This window comes from Furipterus horrens, unplaced genomic scaffold (genome assembly GCF_987537825.1).
Source record: "Furipterus horrens unplaced genomic scaffold, mFurHor1.1.pri manual_scaffold_10, whole genome shotgun sequence".
NCBI classification, from domain to species: domain Eukaryota; kingdom Metazoa; phylum Chordata; class Mammalia; order Chiroptera; family Furipteridae; genus Furipterus; species Furipterus horrens.
This window is the reverse complement of record NW_028327180.1, coordinates 58818659-58829111: the sequence shown is the minus strand read 5'-3', so window position 1 is coordinate 58829111 and position 10453 is coordinate 58818659. Positions and strand designations below refer to the sequence as shown.

Sequence of the window (10453 nt, the reverse complement as noted above, 5' to 3'; positions counted from 1 at the left end):
ACGGAAGCATCAGTATTTTAAAAAATTAACATCTGATTTTAAAAGGAAAGCACACATTATAGAAAACCCTGAAACGTATAAAGGAAATTAAATCACCTAGAATTCTACGATCCTTCCCCATGTGGGAAGGCCACCCTCCCCTCCACACCGCCACTCTTATTAGGGTTTTCTGGACCCAAGGGTAGGTAGGACGATGACCATGTCCTGCTTGAAGCAGCTAGAGGAGCTTGAGACCTTTGTCCATTGTCCTTTACAAGATTACAAAGGGTCCTAATATTTGAGAGGGTGGGGGGATAGTTAATTTTTATGAACCAGGGGTATGGACTTGGGGGGGGATTGCTGGGGGAGGGGGTGCTGGGTGGAGGGGAGCAAGGGGGAGAAAACTGGAACTGTTGTAACAATATAATCAATAAAAAACATTTTAAAAAAATATTATACTTCCAAGCCTCTAGCAGAAGCACATTTTCTGATTGCAATAGAGAGGGTACATGTGCCATGTGCCATGTGTAAAGATTGACCAGAACTGAGTTATTTGTTGGATATTTGTTCCTTTCTTTATATTGTCACTCTCATGATAATTAAATATGCTATTAATAAGTACTGAAAAAAAATAATCATAGTTAATATTTTCATAGTCCCTTAGTCTTTTTCTATTAATTTTCTTTTTCGACATAGTTAAGCTCGTAATGTACAAGGTTTTTAAGTATGGTGAACAAAGGTCTATGTGGATGATGACCAAGATCTTGGTGACAGATTTGCCACTCAAATTATTCAATAGGGTCTCAAGAGGCGGGAAATAATCACTCAGTTCCCATTCATTCGTATGGCCAGCAAAACATCTGTAAGCCTCAAAGCCTAGGCTAAGTTTCCATTAAGGTGAACCCTGGCATGGATAACCATGCATGGTCTTTTTTGCATCCAGGTAGGTCTAAACCATTTTACAGGATAAGAATACTCCACACATAAAGCTTTCAATACCGTGCAAAAGCTCTTCTAGGAGAGGAATGACAACAGCTGTAGTCTGATTAAAGAGTTTTAGCATCCTACAATGAAAAATAAATAACGTGCCTTAAACATTTTGCACACTTAAAATTACATAGAACGGTTAGCAAGAAAATAAGGCATATGACAGCTCAAGGAAATTCCAAATGGTATAACAGAACTGATCTTCTATTAATAAAATTCCAGACTTTATTATCTAAACTGAAAGCAAAAATTTCAGAGATACATAAAGCAATACGCCTTTACAACAGCTGTGAAGGAAAAGTGGCGATGCGAGCACACACGCGTTACTGAAGGCCGGAAGCTGGAGCGAGGCAGAACCCCCGCGGAGTGTCGGGTCCAGTTACACCGCTTCCTCTCGGTTTAGATGCTCATGACACACTGAATGAAATCATCATATGGGAAATTCACAACACCTTGCTGACCAGTATCCCGTCTTCGAAAGTTGTCTGTCAGAGCTCGCAGTTTGACGCAGCAGGAGATGTAGTCATCGAAGGTGATCTTCCCGCTGGTGCTGTACCGTTTTGCGATTGAATTCACAGCCTGAGGACTCAACCGAAATCCCATTGCTGTCAGGGCCTTCTGCAGTTCTTGAGGGTCTATTGTTCCACTTCTATAGCTGTCAAAGCTGCTGAAGTGTTGCCTCCAGCCATTCAGTACAGACCAGAGTTCTTTAAATTCACTGAAACCCATTGTGCCTGACAGATCTCTATCCAGCATTGAAACCATAAGCCGACAAGTCTCCAGGTTGAAAGGTTTATATCCTCCAGCAATGCCAGACTCTGTCAGGCACTTCTGCAATTCATCAGCATCTATTTGTCCATCCTGTCCAGCTACTGCAGCGAAGTAACCATACAGCGGATCCTGAGTTTGTCCGGGGAATGTAGGTCCTCCAGGAGCCCCTCCATACCCGCCTGGGTAGAACCCGCCGCCGGCTCCGGGGTGCCCGGGATAAGCCATAGTGCAGACTGCGCTGGCGCCGCTCCGCGCGCCCCGTCACAGCCTGTGTTCTAACTGAATACTCACTCAGCTTGTGTTCTAAGAGTATACCCACTCAACCTTTGTTCTAACAAAATATGGACTCAGTTTATGTTTAAGTAATAACCACTGAACATGCATTCTAACAGAATACTCAGTCTGCCTGTGTTCTAACAGAATATGGACTCAGTCTAGGTTTCAAGAATACTCAGTCTGTGTTCAAACAGAATACTCACTTACCCTGTGTTCTAACTGTATATGGACTCAGTCTATGTTTACAGAAAACTTACTAAGCCTGTGTACTAACAGAATATGGACTCAGTCTATGTTTAAAGAATACTCACTCAGCCTGTGTTCGAACAGAGTACTCAATCAGCCTGTGTTTTAACACAGTACTCACTCATCTTGTGTTCTAAGAAATACTCACTCAGCCTGTGTTCTAAAAAATATGGACTCAGTGTATGTTTAAAGAATACTACCTCAGCCTCTGTTCTGACAGAATACTCACTCAGCCTGTGTTCTAACAGAATATGGCCTCAGTCTATTTTAAAGAAAACCTACTCAGTCTGTGTTCTAACATAATACGGTCTCAATCTATGTTTAAAGAATACTCACTCAGACTGTGTTCTAACAGAATATAAACTCAGTCTATGTTTAAAGAATACTCATTGAGCCTGTGTTCTAACAGAATATGGACTAAACCTATGTTTAAAAAACACTCACTCAGCTTGTGTTGTAAGAGTATACCCACTCAACCTTTGTTCTAACAAAATATGGACTCAGTTTATGTTTAAATAATAACCACTGAACATGCATTCTAACAGAATACTCACTCAGACTGAGTTCTAACAGAATATGGACTCAGTCTAGGTTTCAAGAATACTCAGTCTGTGTTCAAACAGAATACTCACTTACCCTGTGTTCTAACTGTATATGGACTCAGTCTATGTTTACAGAAAACTTACTAAGCCTGTGTACTAACAGAATATGGACTCAGTCTATGTTTAAAGAATACTCACTCAGCCTGTGTTCGAACAGAGTACTCAATCAGCCTGTGTTTTAACACAGTACTCACTCATCTTGTGTTCTAAGAAATACTCACTCAGCCTGTGTTCTAAAAAATATGGACTCAGTGTATGTTTAAAGAATACTACCTCAGCCTCTGTTCTGACAGAATACTCACTCAGCCTGTGTTCTAACAGAATATGGCCTCAGTCTATTTTAAAGAAAACCTACTCAGTCTGTGTTCTAACATAATAGGGTCTCAATCTATGTTTAAAGAATACTCACTCAGACTGTGTTCTAACAGAATATAAACTCAGTCTATGTTTAAAGAATACTCATTGAGCCTGTGTTCTAACAGAATATGGACTAAACCTATGTTTAAAAAACACTCACTCAGCTTGTGTTGTAAGAGTATACTCACTCAACCTTTGTTCTAACAGAATATGGACTCAGTCTATGTTTTAAGAATACTCACCCTGTGATTTAACAGAATACTCACTCTGCCCGTCTTCTAACAGAAGAGTGAGTCAGCCTGTTTTATAACAAAATGCGCACTTAGCCTGTGCTCTAACAGAATATGGACTCAGTCTAGGTTTAGAGAATTCTCACTCAGCCAGTGTTCTAACAGAACACTCACTCTGCCTGTGGCCTAACAGAATACTCACTCAGCCTATTTCTAACAGAATATGGACTCAGACTATGTTCAAAAATACTCACTCAGCCTGTGTTATAATAGAATATGGACTCAGTCTATGTAAAAAGAATACTCACTGAGCTTGTGTTCTAAGAGTATACTCACTCAGCCTGTGTTCTAACAGAATATGGATTCAGTCTAAGTTTAAAGAATACTCACTCAGCTTGCGCTCTAAGAGTATACTCACTCAACATTTTTTCTAACAAAATATGGACTGAGTTTATGTTTAAATAATACCCACCTAACCTGCGTTCTAAAAGAACATTCAGTCAGCCTGTGTTCTAACAGAATATGGACTCAGCTTATGTTTAAAGAATACCCACTAAGCCTGTATTGTAACAGAATATGGACTCAGTCTATGTTTAAAAAATACACACTCACCTGGTGTTCTAACAGAATACTTACGCAGACTATGTTCTAAGAGAATAAAGATTCAGTCTATGTTTAAAAAATAATCACTAAGCCAGTGTTCTTACAGAATATTTACTCAGCCTGGGTTTTAACATAATATGGACTCAGTCTAAGTTTAAAGAATACTCACTCAGCCTGTGTACTAACAAAAAAATCACTCAGCCTAAATTCTAAAAAAACACTCACTCAACCTGTGTTCCAACGGACTACTCTCTCAACCGGTGTTCTAAAAAAATACTCACTCAGTCTGGGTTCTACAAAGACACTCACTCAGTCTGTGTTCTAACAGAATATGGACTCAGTCTATGTTTAAAGAATACTCCCTCAGCCTGTGTTCTGACAGAATACTCACTCAGCCTGTGTTTTAACAGAATATGGCCTCTGTATGTTTAAAGAATACCTATTCAGTCTGCGTTCTAGCATAATATGGTCTTAGTCTATGTTTAAAGAATACTCACCCAGATTGTGTTTTAACAGAATATAAATTCAGTCTATGTTTAAAGAATACTCAATGAGCCTGTGTTCTAACAGAATATGGACTCAGTCTATGTTTAAAGAATACTCACTCAGCCTGTGTACGAAAAAGTTACTCACACAGCCTGTTTTCTAACAGAATATGGACTCAGTCTATGATTAAAGAATACCCACTGAGCCTGTGTTCTACACAATATGGACTCAATCTATGTTTATAGAATACTCACTCAGACTGTGTTCTAACAGAATACTCACTAAACCTGTTTTCTAACAGAATATGAACTCAGTCTATGTTTAAAGAATACTGAATCAGCCTGTGTTCGAACAGAATACTCAATCAGCCTGTGTTTTAACAGAGTACTCACTCATCCTGTGTTGTAAGAAATACTCACTCAGCCTGTGTTCTAACAGAATATGAACTCAGTCTATGTTTAAAGAATACTCACTGAGCCTGTGTTTGAACAGAATACGCAATCAGCCTGTGTTTTAACAGAGTACTCACTCATCCTGTGTTGTAAGAAATACTCACGCAGCCTGCGTTCTAAAAAATATGGACTCAGTCTATGTTTAAAGAATACTCCCTCAGCCTGTGTTCTGACAGAATACTCACTCAGACTGTGTTCTAACAGAATATGGCCTCTGTCTATGTTTAAAGAACACCTACTCAGTCTGTGTTCTAACATAATATGGTCTCAGTCTATGTTAAAGAATTCTCACTCAGACTGTGTTCTAACAGAATATAAACTCAGTCTACGTTTAAAGAATATTCACTCAGCATGCGTACTAAAAAAATACTCACTCAGCCTGTGTTCTACCAGAATATGGACTTAGTCTATGATTAAATAATACCCACTGAGCCTGTGTTCTACACAATATGGACTCAATCTATGTTTATAGAATACTCACTCAGCCTGCGTACTAACAAAATACTCAGCCTCGGTTCTCACAAAATACTCACTCAGACTGTGTTCTAACAGAATATAAACTCAGTCTATGTTTAAAGAATACTCCCTCAGCCTGTGTTCGAACAGAATACTGACTCAGCCTGTGTTTTAACAGAATATGGCCTCTGTCTATGTTTAAAGAATACCTACTCAGTCTGTGTTCTAACATAATATGAATTCAGTCTATGTTTAAAGAATACTCACTCAGACTGAGTTCTAACAGAATATGGACTCAGTCTATGTTTAAAAAATAATCACTCAGCCTGTGTTCTGACAGAATATCAACTCAGTCTATGTTTAAAGAATACCTACTCAGTCTGTGTTCTAACATAATATGGACTCAGTCTATGTTTATAGAATACTCTATCAGCCTGTTTTTTAGCAGAGTATGGACTCAGTATATGTTTAAAGAATACTCACACAGCCTGTGTTCTTTTTTTTTTTTTTTTTGACCTTTTGCTATACTTTTTTTAATGTGTGAACACATGGCATATCAAAACGGAAGCATCAGTATTTTAAAAAATTAACATCTGATTTTAAAAGGAAAGCACACATTATAGAAAACCCTGAAACGTATAAAGGAAATTAAATCACCTAGAATTCTACGATCCTTCCCCATGTGGGAAGGCCACCCTCCCCTCCACACCGCCACTCTTATTAGGGTTTTCTGGACCCAAGGGTAGGTAGGACGATGACCATGTCCTGCTTGAAGCAGCTAGAGGAGCTTGAGACCTTTGTCCATTGTCCTTTACAAGATTACAAAGGGTCCTAATATTTGAGAGGGTGGGGGGATAGTTAATTTTTATGAACCAGGGGTATGGACTTGGGGGGGGATTGCTGGGGGAGGGGGTGCTGGGTGGAGGGGAGCAAGGGGGAGAAAACTGGAACTGTTGTAACAATATAATCAATAAAAAACATTTTAAAAAAATATTATACTTCCAAGCCTCTAGCAGAAGCACATTTTCTGATTGCAATAGAGAGGGTACATGTGCCATGTGCCATGTGTAAAGATTGACCAGAACTGAGTTATTTGTTGGATATTTGTTCCTTTCTTTATATTGTCACTCTCATGATAATTAAATATGCTATTAATAAGTACTGAAAAAAAATAATCATAGTTAATATTTTCATAGTCCCTTAGTCTTTTTCTATTAATTTTCTTTTTCGACATAGTTAAGCTCGTAATGTACAAGGTTTTTAAGTATGGTGAACAAAGGTCTATGTGGATGATGACCAAGATCTTGGTGACAGATTTGCCACTCAAATTATTCAATAGGGTCTCAAGAGGCGGGAAATAATCACTCAGTTCCCATTCATTCGTATGGCCAGCAAAACATCTGTAAGCCTCAAAGCCTAGGCTAAGTTTCCATTAAGGTGAACCCTGGCATGGATAACCATGCATGGTCTTTTTTGCATCCAGGTAGGTCTAAACCATTTTACAGGATAAGAATACTCCACACATAAAGCTTTCAATACCGTGCAAAAGCTCTTCTAGGAGAGGAATGACAACAGCTGTAGTCTGATTAAAGAGTTTTAGCATCCTACAATGAAAAATAAATAACGTGCCTTAAACATTTTGCACACTTAAAATTACATAGAACGGTTAGCAAGAAAATAAGGCATATGACAGCTCAAGGAAATTCCAAATGGTATAACAGAACTGATCTTCTATTAATAAAATTCCAGACTTTATTATCTAAACTGAAAGCAAAAATTTCAGAGATACATAAAGCAATACGCCTTTACAACAGCTGTGAAGGAAAAGTGGCGATGCGAGCACACACGCGTTACTGAAGGCCGGAAGCTGGAGCGAGGCAGAACCCCCGCGGAGTGTCGGGTCCAGTTACACCGCTTCCTCTCGGTTTAGATGCTCATGACACACTGAATGAAATCATCATATGGGAAATTCACAACACCTTGCTGACCAGTATCCCGTCTTCGAAAGTTGTCTGTCAGAGCTCGCAGTTTGACGCAGCAGGAGATGTAGTCATCGAAGGTGATCTTCCCGCTGGTGCTGTACCGTTTTGCGATTGAATTCACAGCCTGAGGACTCAACCGAAATCCCATTGCTGTCAGGGCCTTCTGCAGTTCTTGAGGGTCTATTGTTCCACTTCTATAGCTGTCAAAGCTGCTGAAGTGTTGCCTCCAGCCATTCAGTACAGACCAGAGTTCTTTAAATTCACTGAAACCCATTGTGCCTGACAGATCTCTATCCAGCATTGAAACCATAAGCCGACAAGTCTCCAGGTTGAAAGGTTTATATCCTCCAGCAATGCCAGACTCTGTCAGGCACTTCTGCAATTCATCAGCATCTATTTGTCCATCCTGTCCAGCTACTGCAGCGAAGTAACCATACAGCGGATCCTGAGTTTGTCCGGGGAATGTAGGTCCTCCAGGAGCCCCTCCATACCCGCCTGGGTAGAACCCGCCGCCGGCTCCGGGGTGCCCGGGATAAGCCATAGTGCAGACTGCGCTGGCGCCGCTCCGCGCGCCCCGTCACAGCCTGTGTTCTAACTGAATACTCACTCAGCTTGTGTTCTAAGAGTATACCCACTCAACCTTTGTTCTAACAAAATATGGACTCAGTTTATGTTTAAGTAATAACCACTGAACATGCATTCTAACAGAATACTCAGTCTGCCTGTGTTCTAACAGAATATGGACTCAGTCTAGGTTTCAAGAATACTCAGTCTGTGTTCAAACAGAATACTCACTTACCCTGTGTTCTAACTGTATATGGACTCAGTCTATGTTTACAGAAAACTTACTAAGCCTGTGTACTAACAGAATATGGACTCAGTCTATGTTTAAAGAATACTCACTCAGCCTGTGTTCGAACAGAGTACTCAATCAGCCTGTGTTTTAACACAGTACTCACTCATCTTGTGTTCTAAGAAATACTCACTCAGCCTGTGTTCTAAAAAATATGGACTCAGTGTATGTTTAAAGAATACTACCTCAGCCTCTGTTCTGACAGAATACTCACTCAGCCTGTGTTCTAACAGAATATGGCCTCAGTCTATTTTAAAGAAAACCTACTCAGTCTGTGTTCTAACATAATACGGTCTCAATCTATGTTTAAAGAATACTCACTCAGACTGTGTTCTAACAGAATATAAACTCAGTCTATGTTTAAAGAATACTCATTGAGCCTGTGTTCTAACAGAATATGGACTAAACCTATGTTTAAAAAACACTCACTCAGCTTGTGTTGTAAGAGTATACTCACTCAACCTTTGTTCTAACAGAATATGGACTCAGTCTATGTTTTAAGAATACTCACCCTGTGATTTAACAGAATACTCACTCTGCCCGTCTTCTAACAGAAGAGTGAGTCAGCCTGTTTTATAACAAAATGCGCACTTAGCCTGTGCTCTAACAGAATATGGACTCAGTCTAGGTTTAGAGAATTCTCACTCAGCCAGTGTTCTAACAGAACACTCACTCTGCCTGTGGCCTAACAGAATACTCACTCAGCCTATTTCTAACAGAATATGGACTCAGACTATGTTCAAAAATACTCACTCAGCCTGTGTTATAATAGAATATGGACTCAGTCTATGTAAAAAGAATACTCACTGAGCTTGTGTTCTAAGAGTATACTCACTCAGCCTGTGTTCTAACAGAATATGGATTCAGTCTAAGTTTAAAGAATACTCACTCAGCTTGCGCTCTAAGAGTATACTCACTCAACATTTTTTCTAACAAAATATGGACTGAGTTTATGTTTAAATAATACCCACCTAACCTGCGTTCTAAAAGAACATTCAGTCAGCCTGTGTTCTAACAGAATATGGACTCAGCTTATGTTTAAAGAATACCCACTAAGCCTGTATTGTAACAGAATATGGACTCAGTCTATGTTTAAAAAATACACACTCACCTGGTGTTCTAACAGAATACTTACGCAGACTATGTTCTAAGAGAATAAAGATTCAGTCTATGTTTAAAAAATAATCACTAAGCCAGTGTTCTTACAGAATATTTACTCAGCCTGGGTTTTAACATAATATGGACTCAGTCTAAGTTTAAAGAATACTCACTCAGCCTGTGTACTAACAAAAAAATCACTCAGCCTAAATTCTAAAAAAACACTCACTCAACCTGTGTTCCAACGGAATACTCTCTCAACCGGTGTTCTAAAAAAATACTCACTCAGTCTGGGTTCTACAAAGACACTCACTCAGTCTGTGTTCTAACAGAATATGGACTCAGTCTTTGTTTAAAGAATACTCCCTCAGCCTGTGTTCTGACAGAATACTCACTCAGCCTGTGTTTTAACAGAATAGGGCCTCTGTATGTTTAAAGAATACCTATTCAGTCTGCGTTCTAGCATAATATGGTCTTAGTCTATGTTTAAAGAATACTCACCCAGATTGTGTTTTAACAGAATATAAATTCAGTCTATGTTTAAAGAATACTCAATGAGCCTGTGTTCTAACAGAATATGGACTCAGTCTATGTTTAAAGAATACTCACTCAGCCTGTGTACGAAAAAGTTACTCACACAGCCTGTTTTCTAACAGAATATGGACTCAGTCTATGATTAAAGAATACCCACTGAGCCTGTGTTCTACACAATATGGACTCAATCTATGTTTATAGAATACTCACTCAGACTGTGTTCTAACAGAATACTCACTAAACCTGTTTTCTAACAGAATATGAACTCAGTCTATGTTTAAAGAATACTGAATCAGCCTGTGTTCGAACAGAATACTCAATCAGCCTGTGTTTTAACAGAGTACTCACTCATCCTGTGTTGTAAGAAATACTCACGCAGCCTGCGTTCTAAAAAATATGGACTCAGTCTATGTTTAAAGAATACTCCCTCAGCCTGTGTTCTGACAGAATACTCACTCAGACTGTGTTCTAACAGAATATGGCCTCTGTCTATGTTTAAAGAACACCTACTCAGTCTGTGTTCTAACATAATATGGTCTCA

General features: G+C 39.2%; 2 pseudogenes; both read right to left on the bottom strand.

Moving 5' to 3' along the window:
- Positions 1 to 1163: 1163 nt before the first annotated feature.
- LOC150000353 (sorcin pseudogene) lies at positions 1164 to 1991 on the bottom strand (annotated as a pseudogene).
- Positions 1992 to 7169: 5178 nt separating this feature from the next.
- LOC150000352 (sorcin pseudogene) lies at positions 7170 to 7997 on the bottom strand (annotated as a pseudogene).
- Between the last annotated feature and the right edge of the window lie 2456 nt (positions 7998 to 10453).